We start from the raw sequence: 19,872 nt of genomic DNA, 5'->3' as shown, positions 1-19,872 counted from the left end.
TATTCCTGGATGTGACAGACAAACCAGACAGAAACTGGATTAACCTCTAACTAGACAAAATGCGTATATCACTGCAAGGGTAGTTTTATGTGATAATAGCAGATTATATCACAACATAACGTAATTTATATTAAACTATTTAGTATATACCAATATTTAAAAGCAGGTTAAATATTCAACCCTATATTTTATGTTACTCAATAGTGTTCCTGTAGCTCAAGTGGTAGAGCATTGTGCTATCAAGCGCAGAGTTGGGGGTTTGATTCCCCGGGAACACATGATAGGTAAAAATTGATAGCCTGAATGCACTATAAGTCGCTTTGGATAAAAGCGTCTGCTAAATGCATTAATTTAATTTAATTTAACTATCAGCAGGCTGCAATTGACATTCTTAGTGATACAACTACTGTAAGTACAAGTCTCAAACCATCTGCAACAGACATGGTCTGGAGCAACAAGAAATGCTAGACATCTATACTTTATATTTACCAATGTTTCCTCCATTTATCAGACGCCTGAGCATTTGCCTCCTGTTGGCTCTTCTGATCATCAGACTATTTTGATAAATGCAGGAAACTGGTCCACCGAGTTTATTAAACATATTTTTTTTGCAGAAAACCTAACCCTAAGACAATCAGGGAACTGGGCCTCGTTTTGAACACGACTGATTTTTCTTATATTCATGAAGCTATGGATCCCAAGGCTAAGGTTGGTGCCTTTACTTACCACTATTATATCTATCTTGGATAAAATAGTTCCATTAAAAAAAAGATAGGCAGTTTGCTTTTTGATCTGGCGACAAAACCTCTTATAGAAAGTTAAAATCAATCATTGCCAAAAAAATCAAGAATGCAAAGAAACGATATAACCAGCATGAAGTGGAGGAACTGCGATGCTCCAAGCCAAAACAGTGGTTTAAGTCAGTGAAGAATTGAATGGGGATGGAAGGAGGTAAGAGTGACATGGTGTCTCAGGATCAAAACATTATGCAACGTGAGTGTGAAACGCTGGCTATGCACTTTGCTGAGGAATTATGCAAGCCTTATTTCTTTGTCTGAGGAGGAAGTTACCTGCAAGCTTTCGATTGCATTGTACCTCTTATGAGTATTGGACAAGTTAAGACTAAACTCCATAAGGCTGCTGGTCTGGACTGCGTTCCTCCTTGGGTGCTAAAGACTTTTCATGAAGAGTTGGCACTGGTGTTATGTGACATCTTCAATGCATGCATCCAGCATAACATTTTTCCAAAACAATGGAAAGAGGCTATAGTCAAAGCTATGAATAATAGGCATTCCGACTTCAACTCTCCCAACATTGAATGAGAGGCGTGAAGAAGCCACCATACGTACTCTTACTAAAATACTCAAGGACAATTCATCACCATTGTATTGTTTCCTGCCTATGGCTCCAACACCTATTCTCTTCAGTGGCAAAGACATTTGTTGTACCCAGGAGCAAAACTAAACGTCATAAACTCTCCTTTATTCCCTGTGCTTTAAAATTGTTGTATGGCCTATTATTAGTAGTATATTTGATCTTTTATTCGTTTTATACTAAGTAAAGATTATCGTGGAGTATTTGTATGTTTGACACATTTCAGGGTTTTGTGCTGCAATCCTTTCATGTCGACTTTAAATAAAGCTAAACTAAATTTGTGTTTGATGTGAGTTTTGCACTTTTTCCTAGAGTTAAAATGTTTAGTAAATTTTATCTATATATTTCAAAATATGAAAAATTATATTTAGAAATAATAATACTTTTAATTGATGGTGCATTTATATTAGCAAATGCACTATTGTTTTAATATTTAAATAGTAATTGTATTTTATATTTTAGTCTGGTTGGCAGTGTATAGTTTATGTACAGTATATCAATGGTATACCAAGATTATTCAAAGATTAAGATTATTCATTTCAATTATTAAATTATTTGGTTTCAGTGTAAAACATTTAAGTACTGATTAATATTAATTAACTACATGCACTTACTACAGGTTAGGATTAGGGTTTGGTTTAGGGTTACTTGCATGTACGTCTGCATAATTTATGGTTATTATATAGTAAGTACATGTAACTTGTAACCAAGACACCTTAAAATAGTTTTAACAATTATTTTAATTAATGTAATATTTTATTGTATATTTGTATAATGTAATAGTTATATTAAGTGCATGTAGTTAATTAATATAGAACATTTTGTAGTTAATTAATATTAATCAGTACTTAAATGTATTATAGCTACTGCAACCAAATAATTTAATAATTGAAATTACTTTGAATAATCTTAGTATACCATTGATATACATAAACTATACACTGCCAACCAGACTAAAATATAAAATACAATTACTATTTAAATATTAAAACAATAGTGCATTTGCTAATATAAATGCACCATCAATTAAAAGTATTATTATTTTTAAATATAATTTTTCATATTTTGAAATATATAGATAAAATGGTAATAATTTCATTATTAAATCCTAAACATTTTAACTCTAGGAAAAAGTGCAAAACTCACATCAAACACAAATTTAGTTTAGTTTTATTTAAAGTCGACATTAAAGGATTGCAGCACAAAACCCTGAAATGTGTCAAACATACAAATACTCCAAGATAATCTTTACTTAGTATAAAACGTCTAAAAGATAAAAGTTACATTTTTATTTATTTTTTGCTTTTTAATGACATAAACAAAACCTGATGATCATGTTCACTAGCATGATTTGAGGTAATCCAAAGAAAGAGAGTCACATGATTAATTTCACTCATTTACTTATACAAGGAAATTGTAAATCGGAAATTCATTATGATCTAAACATTTCTAAATCCAAGTCCACATCAGATTTCAGACATTTAAACCCCACATTATCTCTCTGCTGGATAAAAAGTACAGCAAAATCTCTTCACATTATTACCAAATAAATAATTTGAAGACAATAGCAAACCCCACTAAACTAGAAAACTATTGCAGAGTCGTGTACAAAAAGCAGTACAGGGGATTTGAAGAGGATGGCCTGCCAGCGTTTGGTCTACTTCATTATCTCGTCATTGTGTTGTTGTGATGACCAGGTGGAAGCTGAATAATCGTCACTTTTCCATTAAAATAATACCTCCATGCAAAGCTCCAGTGCCAGGCTGCCGTATTCATTCCTGTCAGTCAGTCGAATGCCAGCCAAAAGCTGGAATTTTTTATTTGTTGCATAGAAATAAACAGTCTACTGGCAGTAAATTTGGCTAACGGAATAATCCCCCAAAAGTGCGGCTTTAGGAAACAAAGCTAGGCTCAGAAAAAAGAGACACTTCCCCATGGGTTGTGAAATGGGGATTACCAGTGTTGGATCTTTCGGGTCAACACCTGCTAGGGCAAATCCTTGCCCTCGTGGTACTAACCTTTCACTTTTGACCTGATAATCTTCGAGTTTGTGTTATCTGACGAGATGCCTTCCTGGAACTGAATCATTGGCGTGGAAACGGTGGCAAGACTAAGAGTTTTAATTGGATGCCAAGCATATAGAGTAATCCATTTCCAATTCTCTGGGGAACAAGGAGAGTGTAAGAGAGCAAATCTGACCAAGAACACTATAGCCTTTATCTGATGAAATGGTAATTCCACAGATTACACCATACTGTTGTCTCAGAAAAGCCCAAAAAGAAAGTAAGTGGATTTGGAGGGCCATGGGCTGGAATGGCAGGGGCCCAGGTTGATCAGAAGTGGTGCATTTAGTTTAAGGTTTCTGTATTTATTTTGACCAGCATTTTAAAGCAATGCATTTGGAACATGGTACACTCTACGGCTCCATGATGAATCTTTTTAAATCCCTAAAATCAATTTCCATTACACAAAACGTTCTTTATACACTCTTAAAATAAAAGTTCCAATAGAGAGTTTTCATAGTGATGCAATAAGAATATCATTTGGTTCCCACAATAAACACAGTTCTTAAATTCTAAGATTTTGTTTTTGTTTATGTGAAGAACGTTTTAAAAGTCTAAAGAATATTTTTCCACTACAAATAACCTCTGTTGTGATGGAAAAGAGTTTTAATTGGATGCCAAGCACCTCCAGTAATAGTCCTCCAGTTCCCGATACTTTGAGGAACAAGAAGAGCTTAAGTGATATTTTCCACATTAAATCTGGCCAAGAACAAGCCTTTATCAGATGCTCTGGCAACTGAACAGACTACACTTTACTGTTTTCTCAGGAAGTTCCACCCACCAGCCCAAAGAGAAGGGGAGTAGGTTTGTAGGGCCACTGGTTTTTGGGAGCTATGGGCTGAAATGGCAGGGGCTCAATTGATTGTTAATGGCATTTAGTTTGAGGTTTTTATATTTATATTGACCAATATTTAAAAGCAATGCCTGTTGGAACATGGTACACTCTATGGCTCCATAATTAACCTATACAATCCATTTCCATTGAACAAAAGGTTCTTTATTCAAAATAAAGGTTCTAAAACAAAGTTTTCCAAAGAAACACTTTTAAAAATAAGCTTTTTTTATTATTAGTGTAAAGAACATTTTAAAAATCTAAAGAATCATTTTCCCACTTTAAAGAACCTTTTGTATGATGGAAAACACTAAAACTTCCATGGATGTTTAAGAGTTTTAATTGGTTGGCCAGTATTCCATTCCCAATCCTTTGAGGAACAAGACTTCTCTCCACAGCACATCTGGCCACAAACACAAGCCTTTATCAGATACCCCGGTAATTCCACAGATTACACTCTACTGTTGTTTTCAGGAAGTTGCACCCATCCAGTGGATTTAGAGCCAGAGCAAGGGCTTCAAGCCACTAGTTCTGGGGGCCGTGGGCTGAGATGGCAGGGGCCAGTTGGTCGAAGTGGTGCTGTGCTTGGGAAGAGGGTATCAGGAAGGCTTAAGCTCAAACATACAAGTCAAACCAGAACATTCCAATGGTCACTACTGCTTCCCCTGCCCACCAGAGTAGAAAATAGGGTGAGTGACCTCTCCAGAAAGGTTGTGTGCTTTGGATAATACTAGCATCCTTTGTGGTTTCAATAAAGTAGACATTTTTTTTTATATTTATATGTTGTGCAGAACTTCTGCTGGTTGAAATTAATTAATCAGGGAAATATTGTTCTGTTCTGGAAATGACATAGAGGAACCACAAAAGGGGCGAGCGGCGTTTGACTTGGAGGGAACATTGGTAAGGACGCAAATATCTTTAACGACGTGTCACGTATGAATTGTGTGAAAAAGAGACCCTTCCCAAAAATGTAAACAAAACAGGCTTTCGGACTTGCAGTGAACCGGTTTTTGGGCGAAACAATTGCACATTTGGATGACAGTTTTGATGGAACACATGGTAGTTTTTTGACCATTGTGGATTGGTTGCTTTCACTGCACCAACATTAACGGCTCTATATTTCTTAAAGGCATTTGCAGGGTGCATCAGATCATATGGTGAAATGTAGTTTGAGGTTTCTGTATTTATATGCACCAATATTTAAAAGCAATGCATAGTACTGGTTTTGTGATCCTGGGCAACATTTCATTGTTTATTATTTGTACAATACTTTTTATTTAATCTACTTTACCATATATATTATATTTTCCTCTGGGAGTGGAGGCACCATTGACTGCACCATAGTGCTGCTAAAGATTACCCACAATTCCTGTGTGCACAAAGCAGAACCTTTAACATCAATAGAAACTTTCCATTGCACAAAAAGTTCTTTATAGTAAAAAAAGTTTTATTTAGATTATTGAAATGTTCTTGACCCAAAACTGTACAACACCCTACAACTTTTTAAGCATTGTATTATGGGACTATTGGGGGTACTTTGTCTAAATTTATTGGTGTTTATTTGGTTCTGTCAGGTCTCTGTACAGTTAACTTTGTTCTAGTCTTTAATTTAGTGCAAAATAATTTAAGTTCATTGAGAAAATGATGTTTTTAGTGCAATTGGGCCATCTCAGTCCAAAAATCAACCAGCAACCAGCTAGTCACATCCATTATATGGTAGTCGGGCTGGTTTTTGGCTCCTGGTTGACCTGCAAATGACCAGATAAAAACCAGCTACCATTTTCCAAAACACAGCTATTAGCACAAGATGCAGCGAGTTTACTGCCATTTTAAAATGTTCCTCTTTGTCTATTCAAATGCTTAAATGCAATGAAGTGCCGCTCGAGGCCGTCTTTACAGTGTTTACCAACTAATCATTAACTATTGCAGTCATGGAAAGCACATCATTGCATTGAGAGACTTTTAATTGTTTTCCTCCGTGGTGAACTTAAGGGCAACCTATGATGTGCCGAAAAAAAATGGGAAGCACTCTTTTTTGTGGGATTACCCATTCTGGTTGTTCAATCATGTTCAGAATGGAGACCTCACGGATGGAAAACTGAAGCAAATGAGAACCAGAAAACAAAAAATAAACATGCACACAGAGTTAAAACTGGTGAGCACGGTTGGCCAAACAATCTCTGGTGTTTGTTTGGGTTTTGCGTCTCATTCCAAGACGCTAATTTGTTTTGTCTGTAGTTGTGCCTGGTTGTTTGTCTGAGGTAAATTCTCTAGCTCCTGGGTTTTCAGATCGTCAGAAGCCACAAGTACGATTGCGAGGCCTACCTCATGATGAAACATTCCTATGGTGGCTTTCTAAAAACCATTTGCTGCGTTTGATTATCTAGCAAAGTCTGTAATAGCCTTTGCATGATGTCAAAGAAGAGTTGTGTGGGAAACTGCAATGCAACTTTCCACCACTACTAAACTCTTCGTTGTTTCAAAGCAGAATAAATGCGAAATATTAATTTAAACCGTGCAAAAAAAGATGCCTTTGCTCAATATTTTTGACTTTTTTCTCCAAGATGCAATATAATAAGCTTTTTTTCTAAAACAATCTATCAAAATTAAGAGAGTTTACACTTAGAAAATATATTTTTTATATACACCGGTACTGTATATATATAGAGAGAGCGAGAAGATTGTATATCTTGCTTCATTTTACCTTTTTAAGCAAGAATATCATTTTTTTGTAGTGTAGGATTCACTAATGTAAGGTTTAATAGTACTTTACTGGCATATCTTTGCCAGCGGCATCACACTATTCTTGTCACCTGTCAGATTAAAATTTATTTGCTTTTAACTTGTAAAACTTCAAATTTCCTCATGCAGGCCGCAACGCAAACGTCTGTTTACACGAGCAAGGCATACAAGAAAAGTAGCTTAAAGAATCCTATAAATCAAGTCTATGAGACTGACTTGGACACGCTTGTAGACAAAGTGCTTTCATAAAGCTGAAGAATCAGGGCCTGGGGTTACATTCGCCATGCCATAGGCTCAGTGACAGATAAAATAATGCACTATTAACCTTCCCAGAGTAAATAAATATGGTTTCACAAACGCAAAAACCATGCTCTTACTGTGCTGGATCGCATATCTGTGTCTTGTGGGCTCAAAAGTAACCCGTTCGTAACAGACGCAGAGACTAGCGGATGGAAATACGCTCAACGAACTTAAAATTTCTAACTTTCATCAAACTGGACAGCTCATTGTCTATCAGGTTGTCCATCAAAACACAAATAGCCACAGGCTTTCAGAAGTCACAGTTACAGGGTTCTTTTGGAGTGGTGAGGCCTGCGAAGAGCCAGAGAGTTTCGGGAACCGGACAAGAGACTGGGAAAACATAAACAGACAAATCTACGATCAGTGGTTTGGGCTGGATATCCCTCTCATGCCACTGAGTGTTGGGATTCTTTGCAGAAGCATTATCAACTTCCAGTGGTCGCAAGGAACAACATGGATAATAAAAAACAAGGTTTAAGAAATCTGGGTCCCTTTAGGTCCATAAAAAAAAAAAAAAAAAAAAGATCTTTCATGTGGTTTTTACTTCACGAATTAATATTATTATTTATAAATATTTTAGCCTTTTTCTTTGGAATTTCATTGATTCAAATAAAGAAAGATTGTATTTTACATAAAATAATAATGCATCATTTAAAATGCAACATATTGACACTTTATATTGAGTTAACAAATCTATAGTGATCAACATTGCAAAATATTTATCAAATCTAGTCATTTTATCACTGCAAGGGTTAAAAAAATAATGGTATAATCATGTAGTATTGTGTGCATTTTTAATCATCCAGTGAATTGAATACTTTGTAAATCAATCTTGTTTGTTTATTTTCACTTTCTCTTTGGAAGTTAATGGAAGAAAAAAAAAACACTGTTAAATGAGTGAGACAATAATTCATATGCAACATTTTCCTTTATAATAATGTGAGTTTCAAAATGTTCATCAGATCTAGTCATTTTATATCACTGCAATTATATTAAATCTTGTAACTATACATTTTTATATAATCCAGGAAACTGAAAACTTCACAAATATATTTTTTCCTTCTTTTTGGAACTTAATGGATGATATACTCTGTAAAATGAATCATACAAAAAGGCAAATGCTACTTTTTATATGAACATCTCTATTAGTGTGAGTAAATGTGTGCAAATCCATACTGAGCAGCAACTGTTTTTTTTATATTCCAGTGAATTGATTGCTTCACAAATGAATATTATTTATGTTTATTTTTGCCTTTTATTTAGAACTTAATGGATGCCAAATAATCTGTAGTTTAAAATTAATGATTAAAAAATATATTTATATTAACTTAGCAATTTATCATTGTGCACGGTATATTTACAGGATCCCACTGTTAAAAAAGGTTTTAAATTAAGGTCATTAAAGTATATTTTACAATATATTATTCCAGTCTTTCAACATATCACATTTAATTCAATATGTTACTATTTCTTTTAAATGAACTGAATTGTGCTAGCAGTCTCTTTACTTTATTAGTTTTTCCTCAGTGTATAGCCCAATCTCACACTTGACACATTTCCACCATCATACCATTTGCCTTAAGCTCAGACTTGTAAAAGCAAATTGAACAAAAGCAGACAGTGAGGACGGGTTACAGTCAGTGGCGTTTCTGTCAAAGCGGAGATAAAATCAGCATTTTGTTTGACTGCGAGGCATGTAAAGTCTCTTCCTAGATTAATGAGGCCCTCATGTGTCACTCTTCCAACTCTTACACCTCCATTCAGGAATGATGATGGGGAAAACAATGTTTTGTTTGTTGCACTTTAGATTTAGATTTATTTTTAATATCTCAGATGTTACAGCAATGAGATTAAGTGGAGACTTTCATCAATCAATGTTAAGTGAGTACAGCATGCACTTTCTTAAATAAATGGCTATTTGTAAATTATATATTTCATGTTGCAAATTTATTTAATATTTTAATATTATGCATTTTATTTGTTTTATTATTTGTGACCCTGGAGCACAAAATCAGTCTTAAGTCTCTGGGGTATATTTGTAGCAATAGCCAACAATACATTGTATGGGTCAAAATTACTGATTTTTCTTTTATGCCAAAAATCATTAGGATATTAATTAAAAGATCATGTTCCATGAAGATATTTTGTAAATTTCCTACCGTAAATATATCAAAACTTCATTTTTGATTAGTAATATGCATTGCCAATAATTCATTTGGACAACTTCAAAGTTGATTTTCTCAATTTTTTTTATTTTTTGCACCCTCAGATTCCAGATTTTCAAATAGTTGTATCTCAGCCAAATATCATCCTGTCATAACAAACCATACATCAATGGTAAAATCTTATTTATTCAGCTTTCAGATAACATAGAAATCTCAATTAAAAAAAAAAAAAAAACTGACCCCTCAATTTTACTATACTTTTTATTTCGTCTATTGTAATATTTTTGCCGTATGGATTATATTTTCCTCTGGGAGAGGAGGCAACATTGAATAGTGCTGCTAAAGATTACCCACAATTCCTGTGTGCACAAAGCAGAACATAACATATTACATAGTGGGCATAAAATCATAGCCAGACGGCAGTTAAAAGAGCAGTTTTACCAGTGCAGCAACAATGACATGATTTGGTCTAATATGCCCAGGCACAGCCATTTAGACTTTTTGTTTAGGTTATTGTTTTGAATTGTTTAGCTGTATTTATTCATTTTCTTCCCACTTGATCCTTGAAGAGTTTGAAGGCTTGGGAATGTCTTTTTCCTGGTACTCAAATGTATTAAATTTGTAAAGCCTGTGAGTTTAGGGAATTTCTTTTGAATGAATACTTAATGGCAATCATCGGTCATTGAGAAGAACGAGGGACTACTTTCATCCTTCATAAACCATTTCATGCAGGAAAATATGAAGAACCCTTTGTATGCTCTAATCGGCCACGGCGGCTCCCAGCGTCCCTTCAGAGGAGATCCTCATGGTTGACGGTCCGTGGTTTGAGCAGGAGGCCCCTGACAGGGAAACCATCCTCCAGAAGATCTGGATTCTGGAGCACTGGACCCGACTAACTGGAAAGCATTTTTAAGGCATCATAGCTTTTATAATTTTATTATTATATGCATTTATATATCAATTGTTCTATCTTTCTTTTGAATGCAATGATGTGGAAGTTTCAAATTTCTATATTTTATTCAGAATACAGCATAGATGACATATCAAATGTTTAAATTGAGAAAATGCATTTAAAATGCATTAAAAATTATTTTTAAATTCCATGGCATCAGCACATCTCAAAAAAGTTGGGACACGGTCATGTTTAACACTGTAAAGCCCCTTTCACACTGCCATTCCGGCAAATACAGCGGTAAAGTGTTCCTGTAATTGTTCCCTGGTCGCTAGATTTGGCACTTTCACACTGCCAGTGATGACCCGGTATATGTGCGTGCTTTCACACACAACCCCTGAAGATCCCGTAACGACACGTGACATCAGCGCGTGACGTGTAATGTACGAGTCGACAACGCTTGGCACGTTATACTTTAACTGAAGCAAGCAAACGATCTCTGCGTCAGCGCGGAAAGTGAGGAACTAACTGATCTCTGCTTCATTACAGTTTGCACATGTGTTTTCGTCGCGAATGTTGATCTTCCTTCAAAACAGCCGGTAAAAGAGTCGCGCGATAACGCGCGTCATCACTTCGATACCGAATTAGATCTGGCTTTTGTTCACACAGCGCTCGTTCCGGATCGATTACCGCAATGTTACTATGTCCCCGACCCGGGTTCGATTCGGTAATCAATTCCGGGACGTGGTTGCTTTCACACAGAAGGCGACCAGGCAATGTTACGGGAATATTGCGGGTCCGACGTGCAGTGTGAAAGGGGCTTAAGGCATCTCTTCTTTTTATAACAGTCTGCAAATGTCCGGGGACTGAGGAGACAAGTTACTCAAGTTTAGGAATAGGATTGTTGTCCCATTCTTGTCTAATACAGGCTTCTAATTGCTCAACTAGGTCTTCTTTGTCACATCTTCCTCTTTATGATGCACCAAATGTTTTCTATGGGTGAAAGATCTGGCTGTTTCAATACCTGGATCCTTCTTCTACACAACCATGATGTTGTAATTGATGCAGTATTTGGTCTGGCATTGTCATGTTGGAAAATGCAAGGTCTTCCCTGAAAGAGACGATGTCTGGATGGGAGCATACGTTGTTCTAGAACTTGGATATACCTTTCAGCATTGATGGTGTCTTTCCAGATGTGTAAGCTGCCCATGCCACACACACTCATGCAACCATCAGAGATGCAGACTTCTGAACTGAGCGCTGATAACAACTTGGGTTGTCCTTGTCCTCTTTAGTCCAGATCACATGATTTGTCTGACCACAGAACAGTTTTCCACTTCGCCACAGTCCATTTTAAATGAGCCTTGGCCCAGAGAAAACGCCTGCGCTTCTGGATTATGTTTAGATATGGCTTCTTTTTTGACCGATAGAGTTTTAGCCAGCAAGTTTTCTGGATATATTCCTGAGCCCATGTTGTGATTTCCATTACAGTATCATTCCTGTATGTGATGCAGTGCCATCCAAGGGCTGAAGATCACTGGCATCCAGTATGGTTTTCAGGCCTTGACCCTTACACACAGAGATTGTTCCAGATTCTCTGAATCTTTGGATGATATTATGCACTGTAGATAATGATAACTTTAAACTCTTTGCAATTTTTCTCTGAGAAACTCCTTTCTGATATTGCTCCACTATTTTTCGCCGCAGTATTGGGGGAGTTGGTGATCCTCTGCCCTTCTTGACTTCTGAGATACACTGCCACTCTGAGAGGCTCTTTTTATACCCAGTCATGTTTCCAGTTGACCTAATAAGTTGTGAATTGGTCCTCCAGCTGTTCCTTAAATGTACATTTAACTTTTCCGGCCTCTTATGGCTACCTGTCCAACTTTCTGATGTGTTAAACACATCAACATCTATCTGTCTATCTATCTATCTATCTATCTATCTATCTATCTATCTATCTATCTATCTATCTATCTATCTATCTATCTATCTATCTATCTATCTATCTAAGACAGAACCACATTTATCTTTCATTGGCAATCCCAGAATGCATAATGACAAGCGCAGAAGCAAAGTCTGTCCAAGATGACAGGCAAAGCTAAATATTGACTGGTGTTGATAGTTATAAGATCATTAAAATACACCCAATGTGTGCTGACTACAGTATTATGCCTTACAGCAACATGCTAGTGTTTACCTTTTTAACCAAATCATTTTCTTTTCAGCATCCATCTCTGTTGACCTTTCCACATTGCTTCCTTCTTTATAACTGAGGCCGCGTCTGAAACAAAAGCAAAATTATGGGTCTGGTTTGGCTGGGTGGGAGAGGAGAGGAGTGACCCTGGCATGTGGTTCTCCGGAGCCCGACCAGGCCGAGGTGAGGCCGGCCGAGGAGAAAAGAAGAATCTCAATGAATGTGAAGAAAACCCAACCACAGCTAATTTAAATGTGTCATTAACGGGACGGGAAGATCTAAACTGGTGCTGGCAGCGACGCTGGAAAAAAAAGCCACATATTCCTGAAGACATCCCTTGTTTTCCCTCTTTTGTTGAGAGATTCAGGGAGTCGTGAAGTGGAGCCCTCCTGCCCCTCGTGTAAAGCGCTGTACTTAACACCTCATAAATTTTCCCTGCAAGAGTGCCGAGTAACAGCTTCCTAATGACATTTCCCATAGCCGTTCCGCACCGCCGTTCAAGGGAAACCACAGTAGGACAACACGCGTTAATGGACGTGTATATTTTTGTTATCGCTGAATGTCAGTGTAAACATGAACGTTTTTTCGCAAGGTCAAAAGAAACTTGAGCACAACTGCTATTAGCATATTAGCAATAGCTCTCACGGTGACAGGTTTTTAAACCAGAACGAAATTATTCCGCCAGGAGCTACCGGAGAACCTCATGTTTCAGTAAACAGAAACCCCGGCCGCCAGGGTCAATTGCTTGAACACACATACACACTTCCAGTCCCGGGGTCAAGCTGTGTTGTGGGGTCTCATGGCTCTTTTTATTCTCATAGACAAACATGACATAATTAAAAGACAAATACGATGACTATCATGGTCTTTGCACTGAATCCATTTTTTAAACCAACTTTTAGAACTTTTTTCTGTCATCTGTATTCCAAATATTCATAAATGTTTATGTATTTTACACCCCAATATAATGGTGTTCTCTGACTTTATACTTAATATAATAGCTGAGAGAAACAAATCTATGTATACCACTAAATCCACAATTTTTCAGTCTTTTAACGGGTTGGTATACCCCAAAATGAAAATTATGTCATTAATTACTCAAACTTTTTTCTAAGAGCTTCGTTTATCTTACGAACACAAATTAAGATATTTTTTGATGAAATCCGAGAGCTCTCTGACCCTCCGTAGACAGCAATGCAACTGAAATGTTCCCAGGTCCAGAAACGTAGTAAGGACATCGGTAAAAAAAAGTCCATGTGACAACTTCAGTTTTGTGATGCTACGAGAATACTTTTATCGCAAATAAAATACAAATAATATAATTTACTATAATTTAATAATATATTATAATCTTCCGCCGCGATACAAACCGTTGCAAAGCAGCTTTACAGAAAATGTTAAGTTTCTCCATTAGATACATATATTTAGGAGTAGGATATTAATGGTGACCATTGCAGAAATGTAAAGTAAGAATCATGCAAATTTCCAATATGATGGTTAATCTGATGTTTACTATTGAATAGGTGAAAGAAAAATATCTATTTATTCCACTGGATCGACAAAATTTACTTTTAGGACTTTTTAAGTCAATGCTAGTCCTAGCAAGTACTGACTTTTTAGTAATCTTTTTTTCAGGTCAATACAATGACTTTATTCTGAATAGGCGAGATAAGAAGTCATTTACAGTAATTTCAACCCAGCTTTAAGACCCTTTTTAACCTTTAAGGTGCACAAGGTAATGTTTTATCTGTTTTGCAGGCCAATGCAATGACGATTTTAGACTTTATGCTAAATATTTTTGAGGAAAACATATCTATTTATTCCACTTGATCCACAAAAAGCCATTTAAAGTTATTTTAAGCCAACTTTCAGACCCATTTTTAGTTCTATCTGTAACCGAAAGCCTGCTGTGTGTGGGATTTATTGCAGCTCTTCCCGTGGTGATGGAGGCCGCCGTGGCCGTGAGTAATCTCAGCCTCCATTCACCATCCTTGATTTACTTGAACCACGCCAGCCGCCAACCAGAAGCAACACTTTCTCATGAATCCACAATGGGCTTCATCCAGCCCCTCCAATAAATGATGCCACACACAGTCATGTTAATCAAAACAGCCTCAAATGCATCATCTTGACAACTGACTGAATCGAAATTGAATGAATCCACCCACTCTTAAGATAGGATTCAGTTCAAAGTCAAAGTTTCACATTGTAGTGGACGTCTAACCCTTTAGACAAAGGTTTGTAAATCTTATTCTGATTAGACAATAACCCACCTGCATATTCCTCAACTCAGTTAAGTCAGTTATACAAAAATGAGTTGGGAAAGCCATTTGATTGTATTCTAGTAAAAGCAAACCGCTATAGAGTTAGAACCGGTGAATGCGGTTTACAGGTTTCATTGAAATATTATGATGTGCGCCAAATGAGTCGCTGTAGAAACCAAAAACTTTTAATGGTTGCAGACGAAATAGCTCAACAAGGGTTTGTCCATCAACAGAGGACAGGTAACAGCCACAACCAAGAGAGCACGGACAGAACAGCATCTTTAAAAAGAGCCGAACCGAATGTGATTTGCATTTAGAGAAACTGCTCTTTCAGTTGAAGGGCCTGATGAAAGGGACACCGCTGTTTGTACCGTAATGCCAACCAGGATCAGCATCTTCCAGTCAGATGAGTAAAGGGCTTTGTGGAGATCAAGCACTATCATCCACTCGCCTATTTAAACCTGTACGCATGGGGACTGGCTCAGGTGTGAAGTCCTCTAGCCAAATTTAATTGGCATTTTCCTATTTTCCTATGTTGTCACCAAAAAACTCATAGTGACCGAAAAATAGGGAACTGCCTTTCTACTCCTGTTAGGATAACATCAAAGAGGACTAAGCAGTGAACTCGAAATTTACAAAATTGATGGTTGTTCTCTTAAGGGATCCTTTTATGCTTTTTTACTTTTTGAATTTTATTCAGTGTGTAGTGTGTACGTTTGGGCATAAATTCTTTTTTTTTTTTTTTTTTACAAAGTTACAAATCTCAAAGTCCACTCAAAAAGGAGATATTTCGTTTTTGAAACATCCTTTTTCAAGAACTACAACAACTGGCTCGTTTGGACTACAGTGTTGTTTTCCAGGGTTCTTGTGATGTCACAAAGCAGTCCATTACAATATTATTAAAATAAACACCGCCTACAGAAAGTCGAATGGTTGGGGGGTGGGGAGGGGCGAGGTCATGGTTAAAACGCTTGGTTGAGTGCATCAGACAAGACGACGACGATGAAGAAGAAGTGCTGCTGTAGCCTCAAGTTTTCACAAGTTATTACACATGCACCTAAATAATTATGTATGTAAATATGAATGCTACAAATATGATTTTTTTTTTATATAAATTGCTGACTGTACAATACTGGACAATGACGTAATGTGCAGAATTTACTCTTCAATTATGAGACTACTGTGTTTCCTACACATTGATTTATTTGTGGCGCCTGTCACAATATCAAAACTGACTGCTACAAATAGATTTTCCAAAAGGCTTGGACTTTATTGAATAAACATGACACTGCATGCTTTAAAATCAAAACCCGGTGTTTTTATATCACCGTTTCATTCAGAAAATGTTCATTTAATCTTGCATGTAATGTCTGATAAAGCAGTGTTTGTGAGCGGAGCGCTGCTTTGTGCACAGCTGTTATCGGGAAACATTGATTTCTACCTCAACTTCTACATGCCTGCTGGCAGAAAATGAATTTGCATAGAAATAGAGTGCAAGTCTGTGGGCAACACTGCATTATAGTATAAATTAAATAGAAATTAAATGTATGCATTTAGCAGACGCTTTTATCCAAAGCGACTTACAGTGCATTCAGGCTATCAATGTGTTCTCGGGGAATCAAACCCCCAACCTTGCGCTTGACACGCAATGCTCTACCAATTGAGCCACCGGGAACTGTATAATAGTTTCACGGCAATTCACATAGTACAGTAAACATAATACATATTAATGTTGCACTTAATGTCTGTACATAGTAAATGCAGTTATTTTTAAGAGTCTTTTGCACAAACCTCTTGTTCAGTGTTCGCAGGGTCTGAATCCGGCTCAAACTGATATGGCAATATTGACACAAGACATAACTTGCAGCTTTGGCAAGGGGCGGGGCAGTCCTGAAACACCGTCTAAGCTCTTAACCAATCACAACGCACTGAGACAGCTAACCAATCACAACACATTCCGTTTTCCAGAAGGCGGGACTTACTCAAACCCAGAACTTATCGAGCCGTTTGTGCAATGCATCTGTCGAACCATAAAGCATGAGAGCATGTTCTAGTATGTGTGTGTGTGTGTGTGTTAAATTTAACATCTCCTTACTTCAAGTTTTTGATTTGAACAGGCGCACGAGTCGCTCCAGTCATGCTGACATTGTTTGTGTCTGTTTGCTTAAATTAGTCATGGCAGCGTTGGAAAAGCTGTGTGGAAGTGACCAGTGTGCGTTCACCTCTCACCGGTCTGAGGCTGGAGGAGCTGTGCCAGGACGTCCCGCTGAAGGTGACGTGTGTGTGGTCCCGACCGATCCAAGGTCAGTGGAGGCCCTCGGCCAAAGCCTCTGTGGTGCTCCAAAAGCAATGACATTTTCTCAGCTTCAGGAATTGTAATTTTGAGGCAGCCATGTTAAACACATCAACATTTTTGTGCTGAGTTTATGAAAAGATGAGATGTTAGCCTGCAATTATCCCGGCCAGTGTTTACACCTCCACCTTCCCTGCTCTGAGGAACACCAAACCAAATCAAACACCGCCCATTCATTGAGAATTCAGACACAGGGTAGAATATAGTGTTGTTATAGTATAGATATATTCATGTAATTTATAGAATATTATATATATACAGTTCGGTTATCTACAAACTTTAAGACTTTATGTAAATTACCATATGTAATATGAATGTTACATTATTATTAGTTTGCTTTTCAACAAGTCTGAAAAAAAATATTTTATGCAAATTATTTAACATTTAAGCAACTTTATGAACATTGGGTTCTTTTAGTTTTAATTGTCCATTAAGACAACCTCATTAGACTACTTTTTTTTTTGTATTACGACAATGTAAAATAATGTTTTAATTTCTCATTTACAAAATTGGTTTAATTAATTATAATCAGTTCAATCCACTTCAATGATTCAAAATAATGAATAATGAATTAATAATTCAGAATAATAAGGCAATATTTAAAAAGAAATATGAGAAAGCTATTTAATTTATTTATTGTTATTTTATTTGTTGAAATTTAAAATGTAGGCCTATTAATAAATTGGTGCAAATTTTATGTGTGTGTGTGTGAAAAATTATTTAATGGCCACGTAGACGCTAATGAATATTTATATACTGTATACTATTGTGAAAATTTTGGGATCAGTAAGATTTTTTTTGTTTGTTTGTTTGTTTCTTCAAGTCTGTATTAATCTGATCAAAAAAAAAAAAAAAAATGCATTTAGCAGACGCTTTTATCCACAGCAACTTACAGTGCATTCAGACTAAAAAATTTTAATTTGTGAAATATTATTTCAATTTAAAATAACAGTTTCTATTTTAATAAATTTTAAAATGTAATTTATACCTGTGATTTTAAAACTTAATTTTCAACATCATTACTCCAGTCTTCAGTATCACATGAAATATTTTAAAGTATATTAAAACAGAAAATGTGTGTAAATAAATTAATCACGATTAATCTCAGGTAACATTAAAGTTTTCATATATATATAATATTATATTGCAATAATTTCACATGCAAAAAATTTTACTTGTGTAGAAAATCATTATTGATTTAAGATTTCTTAGATTTCTGGGCTAGAAAAAAAGACAAAAAAAAAAAGTAATAGAAGCATTTTTTTTTTTTGCAGTGCTTTCAAGTCAATTATTTAAAAATAAAGTTGTTTTTGGCCTATAACCCCCCATCTTTGATAGCCATAACATGACCTCGCCTCGTCTCTGAAACAATAGAGTCTGAACCCAAACTGATGATGGAAAGAAAGCCTCTGATCGTTTCAGATGGAGGCTCAGGCCGGCCGCAGGACCGATCATCGTCCGGGAATCCAACAAACACCAGAAACCTCTGTGTTTCGTCCTGAAAGATTCATCGACAGGAAAAAACAAGTAAACGCTTGACTTGCAATTCAGACGACAGCTGGTTTTACTTAATCAGCCGTTCTGGAGAAAATCAGGAGGATGGTGAATTGATAAAGAATTGTGGTTTAGAGGAATAATCGATGATTCATGAAGGACTCATGACGACCTCAGTGCTTTTGTTCTCATTTCCATAAAAAAAAATCGATATCTTCATACATTTTTTAGTCAAGCATTTTAATTTTCTTAAAACAAGATTTATTAATCAGACTAATAATAGTGCAGCTCCTCAGACGTATGAAGAATATATGTCATCTGTCCAACATTATTTCATACATTATTTTATCTGTATGTATGTTAAGTTAAGTTTTTAGTTAGTTTTATTTATATATTTTATAAATGTTCATTTATATTTTTGTTTTATTTATTCAAATTTGTTTTATCTATCTATCTTTTCGTCCATTTATTGTTTTGATTTTAATGTTTTTTTGTTTGTTTGTTTTTAATCAATTTATTATTTTTTGTTTGTTTTATTTATTTCTATTTTATTGTTTTGTGTTGTTTATCTAGTATATTTTATATATTTATTAGTTTATGTTTATGATTTGAATTTTAATATTTTTTGCTTGTTTGTCTTATTTTTGTTTTATGAATTTTTTTTAATTTTATTTATATATAATTTTTTATTCATTTGTTTTTGTTTATTTTGTGTTATTTATTTTATATTTATTATTTTGTTTTATCTGTTTTTATTATGTTTTATTAATTGTTCGTTGTTTTATTTATTTATTTATTGTTTTATCAATTCATTATTTTTGTTTTAGTATGTTTTGTTAATGTTTATTTGATGTTTTATTGTTTTAGTTTTTTAAATGTATTTATTTATTTTTATCTTTATTTATTTATTTTCTATGAATTAATTTTATGTATTAATTTATATGTATTATTTTGTATTGTTTTTGTACAAATGTTTTATATATTATTTTTATAAATTAGTTTTTCTTTATTTTATTAGTTTTATTATTTTCTATTTCTATTTTTATTTTATTTGTTTATTTATTACGTTTTATTTATTGTTGTCTGTGTGTTTTATTTATTTGTTTGTTTTATCAATTTATAATTTTTTGTATTAGTATGTTTTTATTTTATGTTTTGTTGTTTTTTTGTTGTTTTTTGTTCTGTGTATTTATTTA

The sequence above is a fragment of the Carassius gibelio genome, chromosome B25 (genome assembly GCF_023724105.1).
Source record: "Carassius gibelio isolate Cgi1373 ecotype wild population from Czech Republic chromosome B25, carGib1.2-hapl.c, whole genome shotgun sequence".
Taxonomy (NCBI): domain Eukaryota; kingdom Metazoa; phylum Chordata; class Actinopteri; order Cypriniformes; family Cyprinidae; genus Carassius; species Carassius gibelio.
The sequence above is the reverse complement of the archived record's forward strand: the minus strand, read 5'-3'. Positions refer to the sequence as shown.